This window comes from Elaeis guineensis, chromosome 13, assembly GCF_000442705.2.
Source record: "Elaeis guineensis isolate ETL-2024a chromosome 13, EG11, whole genome shotgun sequence".
Lineage (NCBI taxonomy): Eukaryota > Viridiplantae > Streptophyta > Magnoliopsida > Arecales > Arecaceae > Elaeis > Elaeis guineensis.
This window is the reverse complement of record NC_026005.2, coordinates 74,121,216-74,131,881: the sequence shown is the minus strand read 5'-3', so window position 1 is coordinate 74,131,881 and position 10,666 is coordinate 74,121,216.

Genomic DNA, 10,666 nt, shown 5'->3' with positions numbered 1-10,666 from the left:
ATTTTAAAAAATTATCACTAAATTTTACATTATTAATTATTATATAGAGCTTAGTTTAGTTATACCTATCCCATCTAATATATTATCATGCATGTATATTCTTAGTGTTAATATATATAGGTCATTGATTTGATTGGACTTATATTAAAATATTAAGAATAAAAAATATTTAAGATAAAAATCATTTTTACTTTTCATTATAGCATTCCTAAATTATCCATTCTTAAAAAATTTATGAAAAAATTATATGAGTATGGAGATGCACAAAAGTTAATTTTAAAATATTTTTTAAATAAAACCTTAAACATAAAATATTTAATAAATTAAGTTTATTTTTTATTTTTATCAAAAAATAAAAGAATTTTAAAAGATTAAAATATCAAATATTAAAACATGCATCAAATACTTATTTAATAACATGAATGTATATTATTAAGTTGAATAAAATATTTTTATATGCTAATAATATAAGTTGTAGCTTGGTGGTTAAGAGCTTTCCATTCACATAACAGATTGCTAGTTTAAATTTTTTTCTTGATTCTAATTTTAAGATTTATAATTTATTTTTGATAATTTTTATTTGTTAAAACTTTAAAGGTACTTGTATATGATAGGATTGAAACTTTAAAGGCACTTAATATACACCACTAAAATATTAATTTTTATTAATATTTTTTAAAAAATTGATAATTAATTATTGACACCATCTTAAGATGATACATAAAAATATATGATAAAAATATTGGTAAAGATATTTACAGTATTTTTTCTCAGAGAACTGAGTCCTTCATATATATTATTTTCATATTTGCTAAGTAAACCATATGATAGATCTCCAAGTTAGCCATAAAAGTTGACCTAAATTGCCATTGTTGCTACAAAAAGATTCAAAAGATTCTATGCAAGCTATAGGGTACATAATTAAACCTCCCATTACTTCACTCCCTCCATTTTAATCAAATATTTTAGCTACTAATGATTCTACCAAATATCCGATTCCCCCCCATGATTTCCATCAACAAAGAACAAGGAGAGAATGTAAAAGCTATCTCTTATGATGAGAAGAACAATACCGTCACAATAATCTTTGGCCCCATTCGACCACCAAAAGCTCTCCAAGAAGCTCCATTGCAAGGCTTGCAAGGTAATCCAAAATACCTGAGGATGCCCCTCCCTCCCTCAAAAACCACTAGCACCGACTGTACTCGTAGGCACTTTACATCGAGATCCTTATCAATCTTGAGTCTGGCTATTAGGGTCTCAGACTCTATTTGGTTGTTTGAAGTCTTAAAACCAAATCGAAAAGCGTACTCAGCCACCATCCCGTCAATATTGATCAAGATCAGGCCCAAGCCGCATCCTTGAGCGTTGAAGCTCCATCAACGTGCAGAATCTAGGTGGGCTCTTGGAAGTCCTCCAAGGGTTGTCTTCAGCTTGATCATTGTCGGTCAGGGTACACTCGACGATAAAGTTGACGAGAATCTGAGATTTCATTGATGTTCTTGGGATAAAAAAAGATTGAACTCGATGAGTTTGATTGCCCACTTTGCCATTCTCTCTGAAGTATCTGATCTATGAAGTACAATCCTCAGAGGGAGGTCGGTCAAAACTTTTATTGAATGGGTTTAGAAGTAGGGCCATAACCACCGAATTGTCGTTATGATTGCGAAGACAACCTTCTCAATCCTAAAATATCTTCTCTCAACATTGCACAGCATCCGACTTACGTAGTAGATGGGCCTCTGCACTTTACTTCTTCTCAGATCAGCACCGAGCTGATGGCTTCTGAAGTGGTTGCCACATACATGAGTAATTCATCGTCAGTGCTGGACTTCATCAAAAGTGGAGGAGAGCCAAGGTATTGCTTTAACTCATCAAAGAATTTTTGGCACTCCTCCGTCCAGGTGAAGTCTTTCATTTGTCTGAGGATTTTGACAAAAGGGAGGCACCATTTCGCAGACTTGGGGATGAATCAGTTTAAGGATGCGATACGCCTAGACAATCTCCGAATGTCTTTTCGAGAATTAGGAGGTTTCATGTCGAGAACCGCCTTGATCTTCTTGAGGTTGGCCTCGATGCCTCTTTTTGTCACCATAAAATTGAGAAACTTCTCCAACATGACACCGAAGGCGTACTTAGTTGGGTTGAGTCTCATCTAGTGCTTCCTCAAGATATTGAAAACTTCTATCAGGTCATCGATATGGAGGGCAACTTCAGTGCTTTTCATGAGCATGTCATCGATATAGACCTCCATATTGTGCCCAATCTGACTTTTGAAGACTTTGTTGATTAGCCTCTGATATATTACTCCAACATTTTTGAGGCCAAAAGATATGACTTTGTAGCAGTACAGACCTTTGTTTGGGATAAACGTCATCTTCTCCTCATCCTCGGATGCCATCCGGATCTGATTGAAGTCTGAGGCATCTATGAAGTTGAGTAGCTAATGTCCGAATGTCGCATCAACTAGCTGATCTATTCAGAGGAGTGAAAAACTATCCTTGAGATAGGCTTTGTTCAAATCGGTGTCGTCGATGTAAATCCGTCATTTACCATTTACTTTTTTAACCATAACTACATTCGCGAGTCAATTTGGATAGGTTGCCTTATGGATGAAGTCGGCTGCCAATAACTTATCAACCTCTTCGTTGATGGCCTGCTGTTGCTCTGGAGTGAAATTTCTCTTCTTTTGTCTCACCGGCTTGTGGTCAAAATCGACATTTAGTCAGTGAACAATAACTTTCAGAGGGATGCCTAACATGTTTGAGGCAGATCAGACAAAGATGTCGGTATTTTTTCTCAAAAAATTGTTTAGCTCCTCTCACAGTTCCTTGCTTAGTGAAGATCCAACTTGAATGGTTTTAGTCGGATCTCCACCATATAAGGGAATTGCGATGAGCTGCTTTGCGGGTTCTCATCGACTTTCAATTTCTCTTTGATCTAGCCTGTCGTCGATGAGGAGAGCTTCAGCTATTTTTTTTTTCATTGAGGGTGGTTAAGTAACACTGTCGGACCAACTGTTGGTCTCCTTGTATCTCATCGGATCCATTCCTTGTCGGGAAGCACATGAGTAGGTGATAAGTTGAGATGACTGCTCGAAGCGCATTCAATTCGGACGGTCCCAAGATGATGTTATAGGCGGATGGGACCCAAGCTATGAGAAAATTAAGGTAAACGATCGATTGTCGAGGTGGTTTTCTGATTGTGATGGAAAGTTCAATCTCGCCCTCCACTTTGACTATAAATCTGACTACAGAAATATTAACAGGTTTGAGAAGTTCAGTAGAAAGTCATCGCATTCGAAAAAAATAGTCATAGAAAATCACGTCAATAGAACTTCCATTATCGATAAGATATTTTTTTATATCATAATTGGCAATTGTCATTGATACCACTACAGCATCATTGTGGGGAGTTTGGACTCTTCATAAATCCGCTTTCATGAAGACGATGTCATTATCAGTGTGTTGGCGCTTGGACGTGCTCCCACAGTCATCTGCCCTCTGGAGTCGTGGTCCTGTCAAGATCATGTTGATCACGCCCGCCGTTGGTTGGATGTGAGTCTGTTCCTTGGATTCCAGATGAGATGGATTGAAAGATAGCTACACAGGTCTCTCCCATGCATACTTTTCAAGATACCCCCATCTTATCAGATTTTTGATCTCATTCTTCAGCTGGTGGCACTTCTGTGTATCATGTCCATGATCGTGATGGAAATGACAGTAGTACTTCTGATCATGAGATTTCATATACATTGATGAGAGTTGATGAAGGAAGCTTTCTCCTTTTATTTTCATTAAAATTTGCGATCGAAAAACAGTTAGAGGAGTGTAGGAGTCATACCTACCCACAAAATTTTTGGACTTCTAGGTTAGTTGGGAAGGCGGAGCCTCCTTACCGGTATGGATCCGACCAGGCTCCCCAGAGTCTCCTTCTTTCCTTGCATTCTTCTTCTATTCCTTTCCCTCGAATTGGTGTCGGTTAGTCGTGGCTTCCTCGGCATGGATATAGTTCTATGCACGATCGAGGAGTTCAATATAGGATCGAGAAAGTATCTTATCTAGAGAATAGGTGAACTTGGAGTTTTGAAGTCTCCACTTCATCACCGCAATGACTGTCGCCTTATCAAGATCCTTAACCTCCAGGGTGGCGGTGTTGAAATATACCACAAACTCCCACAAAGGCTCTCCATCCTGCTGTCAGACAGAGAAGAGGCTGTCAGTAGTTCTGGGCACTCTCTAATTTACGCCAAAGTGTGCCACAAATAGTTTCTTGAACTGTTCAAAGGAGTTGATGCTTTTTAGCCGTAGCCCCGAGTGCCACGCTTACGTGGTTTTTCAGAGCGTAATCGAAAAAACAATGCAGAGAAGGGCGTCAGATGTTCCTTATAAAAGTATGAGGACTTTGTAGCTCTCAAGATGATCGAGTGGATCTGTGGAGCTGTCATACAGCTCGATTTGCGGTATTTTAAACTGACTAGAAATTGACTCATCGAGGATCCATCTTGAAAAGGCGGACTCGTACTGACGTCGAATTCATTAGTTGGGTCCCGATGATTGGTTTGGAGCCATTTCAAGCTGTGATCTATCTCCTTCAGTTTTCAATCATACTCGTCCAACCGTTGTTGCGACACATCAGGATATCGCGAGTAGCCTGGAGTAGAACCTTCTCCAGAAGAAGAAGATCGAGATGGAGATCGTGGCCTTTTTCCCTTGTGTTGAGTTCGTCGAGGGGAGCATGGAGACCGACAGTCATCGAAATCGATGTGTGAAGCACATCGAGACTCTGGATGCATTGGTCATCGAGCAAGTGCAGAACTCACTCGACGGGAATGCTGTGTAGAGTGACGGATTCGAGATCGTGGTCGGTGGCAGCATCTGGAAGGCATATCACGCGGTGCGACTTCTTCCAACTATTGTTGTTGTTGTTGGAAACCTTGAATAGCCTCCGTCAGGTTTTTCTTCTACTGCACACAGGCAGCAAACCCATGATCTATTGCCATTGACTATCGTGAGGCACTCAACTCTCCAAGGATCACCGAGGGTGCATCATGCCGCGATGAGTGTTGAATAGAAATAGCAGATATATTCTGCACCTTTGTCTTGGCCATGGAAGTCCTTGAGAGAGAAAATTTTTCTCTACTCGATTGTCCCCCCTACCTGGCGTGCTAATCTGTTACAGCCTTGCTTCGATAGATAGTCGATAGTCGATCTGAAGCCGACTAGGAGTTACACCTGTTAGTCGACGAGGGGATCGTTAAAGGATGATGTGCCATCGTCGGAGAAGGTGCATACAGTCAAGGCTAAGACAAAGGGCGATGAGGGAGGTTAGAGTGAGATAGTGCTGGGCTCTGCTCGACATCGAACAAGGAAGACCTGCAAAACAAGTCCCGTCGGAGGTAACTCCGACGATGACCCTCTGACGCTCAAGTCAGTGAGGTGGCTCAAAAGAATGACAGAGTGTCTGGATTGCAAAGTAGTGAATATATGCATACCTGGAGGGATCCTCGCTTACCTCTATTTATAGAGAGAGCAAAATGAATGGTGAGAGGATAGGTGATCATGTCGATCATGTCCTATCATATGGCATCACATGGTGCTGTATGGGCATCTTTAAATGCTGACGGCAAACGTGCCTTTTATTAGGCATGCTTATGACAGCGGACGCCACCAGATATGGGATATAATAAATCACTCTGTGGGCGCATTTAATGAAATCGTAGTATCCCATCATGGTGCGTAGCTAGCCAATCAGGATATGGTGTCTGAGTGACATGACCTTGATGTGGCATGTCAAAATTGTATGATGGCCTCACTTGGTGCTCAGCTAGTCAGTAGAGGTCTGTGTTATCGGAGTTGTCGAGGTTTTTTATCCTTGATTGACGTAGTCGGCTGTTAACGGACTATTAAGTCGATTACAGACCAAGCACCGCTGGGTGGCAGCAGCCATGGGAGGCGTATTAACCTTAATTGCGATGGTGCCGATCAGGAGGGAGAAGTCTTTAGTCAGTTGGGTGTTAGCGACAGTCCCCGGTGTCTACCTTACTGGGCGGGATTTGTCAGTCTGAGCCGGGTTGATTGGCAATTGCTTAGTCAATGTAGCTTTCTTAATCAGCTTAGAGACGGAAAGGTAGGATAGCCGGCTAAGTGACGGGGATCTACCCTAACAGAAACCATGTTAACCACTAGTTCGATCAGCTGGTTTGTTGTTGGATGGCTTACTATGTGGAGGACATCAATGCCATGCAACATCATGTGATCAAGTTTATCCATTTTATCATTCATCAATAGTAATAACAGTAACAAGAAGATCCATCAATATCATGTACCATTGTGTGGTCATGTGTATCCATATTTTTCCTTTGTCTAAAAAAATAACAGTAATAAAGGTGAAGGATTTTGGATCTCTGTGAGAGTAATTAGAAAAATAAAATGTTATTTTGGTGTATTTTTGTTTTAGAGTATTATATGAAAGGATTTTATGCTTGATAATGTAAGTTTTCTCTTTGAATTTTTCTCCAAAAATAAATAAATTTATATCAGCCAAAAGAAGTACCTCTTTAATTAAGTACAAACTCTTGCTCATACCCCTGCAAGTTTTGCTATAAGGAGTGAACAAGAAGGAAGGAAATCCAAGGCTAAATAAGTGTAGCTTGCCATTATGGTCTCCTAACATAATTATTCTTCACAATATATTCTATAACGCAATCTCATCTACTCCTCGACTTTGTAGCAAGGTAAATCCTCTTAGCTTCTAATTGGGAGGTTGGCTTCAAAGCTCGGTCTCCATTATATCCTTCACATGAAAGGGGTATTCATCGTCCTTCGCACAAATCCACCTTTTGATCACCCAATGCTGGTTGTCATGGCACTGTGAACTCCATCATTCATCCACCTAGCTGGACCTCAAAGCAACAAATGGACAATTCAAAGGTGAATTCATGCGAAGGAAGACAGATCTTTCCTTCGTGTAAAAGATACAACTCTAAACCTTCAAAGCTTGAAGTACATATAGAGTGGGTAAGAGTGGGCAGTGGAGTGGCTTGGGTGTCCTTCACTTTTTCGAAAAAAAATAATCGTATCTGGTTTATGCATTAACTCCTATGTGCTTTCTGAAGATTGGTTGTTAAAAAGTTTTGCTATCCATATTGGATTGCTCGTTGACTTGAGGTGAAGAGCCTATCTATCTAAATATCTGAAAAAAATACAACTCACAAGTTGCGACTAAAATAATTTAAACCACCAGCATGGGTTATGGACACATCTGCATGGGTCTTTAATTATATACTCTCCTAATTTGGGTCATGTCATCCTTGTTAGGCTAAAGTTTTTAGTGCAATTATAAATAATGGGATCAACATCTTATCAAACATAAAAGTTCAACTTACAGTATCCCTTTGTTCACATGGATCATGAGTTGGATTCATTTTGATATCATTTGTTATAACAATTCATGATCTGATCACTTGAAGAGATTAGCTAAAAGATATTATTTTTATAGAATAAAAATGATCAAAAAATATTTTTGGATATGAATCATATTGTGTCAGCTAATATCTTGCATTTTATCAATTTATCTTCATCAAGAAAATAGACCAAGGCCCCAGTTAGTGGCTTATATATATAGGTTGGCAAGAGCTGATGCCTTCTATAGTGCTAACGGCATTGAACAAGGGCATGGCTTGGAGTCATGCTGCAGTAAGGCACCATCAGTTTGGTCTGATGCTCGAATGCCTAGACAAGAATATGCAAGCATGCATGGACTTGATCCAAGGCACATGCAAGGCATTGATGCATAGGCACGAGCAGATATCCACCGGGATGACTAGGTGCACACACTTGACTTACACAAGCACACACTAGGCCAAGATGCATAGAATTTGGGCACATAGGTCGGTGTCAAGCGGGCACACAGGCCACAAACCAAAGGCGCATAGGTGTACAGATGTGCGGGCCAACAGTGTATATATATATATATATATATATATATATATATATATATATCGTATTGGGTCAGCTATGAGGACGGCTGAGATGTGGTCGGAAAGTTTTATTCGGATCTAGACTTGAGCCACAATACCGTCCCAGCTGGAGTGCTAGAAGAGGTGTTAGCTGATGATGCAACGGCTTTGACTGAAGAAGTCGTTGAAGGGGTTGTCCCATTCGAGGAAGCTGCACTAGCTGCGATAGAGTCTGCCCCATCTGCAACTATACCAAAGTCGGTCAGAGTAGAATCGGCTACTGTCGAAGGCTACAAAATCGGAGCAGCAGCAGCTATTGACACAGTCAAGGAAGAAACCAACTAGTGACCGGTGTAAATATCTTTTTCTTTCTTGTAATCAGACAATAATCCAACTTACCTTTTGTAATAGGATTTTGGTTCCAATTTTGTAATCCTTTGCTCGTAAATGAAAAGAAAAATTTTCTAAGCGTTGAACTCCTTATATGTTGCTTTTCATTGTAGATGACCACTGTCAATGCAGTCGAATGTCAATCAGATTGCCAATTATCAATCAATAAACCAAATGACATTTTGTAGTCAAAATCATAGAATTTGCCTACTAGCTGGGTATTAGCCGACTAAGCTTTAGGCATAAATTTTTTCTAAGTATTTGATAGATGGAGATTAGCAAAATATCATTCGATTATTGATTGTAGTCAAGTCGGTATACTTTCTGCTTGATCGGAGTTGAGTCGGCATAATGTTCCGCTTAGCTGTAGCTGAGTCGGTGTAGTATTCCGTTCGACTAAGGTCGAGTCAGCATATAAATTTAGCCGACTGGAGTCAGCATGTAGAGTCATCTGATCGGAGTCGGTATATTTTGATCGATTAGTCATCGGTCAGATATCATTTTGTAGATAGTTGAGTATCTAAGAAGAGTTGCAATCTGATCATTTCATTTCAAATATCTTGTACATATGGATAACTTCATTGATAATGTATTTTTAGGTTATTTGCATTTCATATCCGAGGGATAGTCACTCCATCGAGAGTCTCTAGTTGGTATGTACCCGGATGAAGGGCTTCGGTCACCCTATAGGATCCTTCCCAGTTTGAAGGTAATTTTTTTTGGTTCAAAGATTTTGAAACTTCTGTCTTTCTCAAAATCAAGTCTCCTAGATGAAAGACCTTCGGTTTGACCTTTGCATTATGGTACTGGGTTACTCTTTGTTGGTATGCTTCTATTCTTATTTGTGCTTGCTGTCAAACCTCCGGGAGCAAGTCTAAGTCAGCTTTTCGATATTCGAAACTACTTTGCTCTGAATACCGTTCGATTCTTATTGATGGTAGTTCGATCTCCACTAGGATCACTGCTTCTGCTCCATAGGCCAGGTTGAATGGCGATTCTCCCATTGAGATACAAGAAGTCGTTCGACATGCCTATAAGATTGGATATAATTGTTCCACCCAGAAGTCTTTGACTTCATTCAGTTTGATCTTGAGACCACGTAGAATTGTCTGATTTGTCACCTCTACCTTATTATTAGATTGTAGATACTCAACTGAAGTGAGTTTGTGCATAATATGATACTTCATACAAAATTTTTTGAAATTTTGATTATCAAATTATCGACCATTATTGATGATGAAGGTATGTGGTAAATCAAATCTGTAAATGATAGACTTTTGAATGAAGTCTTCCATCTTGCCTTCAATGATCTATCCATTTGGTGAAGTAATCTATGGTGATCTCCAAAAATTTTCTCTGACCAAATGCCGGGGAGAAGGGATCGAGTATGTCAATTTTTTATGGTGCGAATGGCCACGACGCAACGATTGATGTCAGCTGGCTAATCGATTGGTGCTGAATATTAGCATACTTCTAATATGGTTCGCACTTTCGAACAAGCTCGGCCGCATCTTTCTTCATGGTGGGCCAGTAATCCCTATCGTAGAACTTTTTAAGTTAACAGTTTATTCCTCAAGTGATTTTTATGAATTCCTTCATGGACTTCTCGAAGAGCATAGTCGGCGTCTGTAGGCCTCAAGCATTTCAACAATGGAAGGAAGAATGATCTTTTGTAGAGTTGTCCATTCATCAAGATATATTGTGAGGCCATCCATCTTAGTCATTTGGCCTTTGAAGGATCTTCGGATAAAGTTTCATCAGTCAAATATTGAATGATCGGATCCATCCAACTTGGTTCATCATTTATTTGTAGCACTTCATCGACCTTATCGATACTCGACTGCTCGAGATATTTGATGAACGTTTGATCGAGTAAGTTAGACGAAGTAGTTACTAGTCGAAAAAGTGCATCAGTCCGAGCATTCTCCGTTCTCGAAATATGAAAGATCTCGAAATATTTGAAGACTGGTGTGAGATCTTTCACCTTCTAAAAGTACTTCATTATAGTTAGATCTCGAACTTCAAACTCATCCTTGACTTGTCCAGGATCAGTTGTGAGTTAGTAAAGACCTTCAAGTTGTCTATGTCGAGCTCTTTGACAATTTTCAAGCAGCTAATTAAGAGGGCTTCATATTCGACTTGATTATTTGATGCTTTAAAATTAACTTGAAAAGTATATTCGGTTACGGCCCTTTCAGAATTGGTGAGGATGAGACCGACTCCACTTTCTTGAGCGTTTGATGCTCCATCAACATATAGCACCCATATTGATGTAAATTCAGCCTCAGAATTTTTAACTTTTTTTGACTTGCCGTC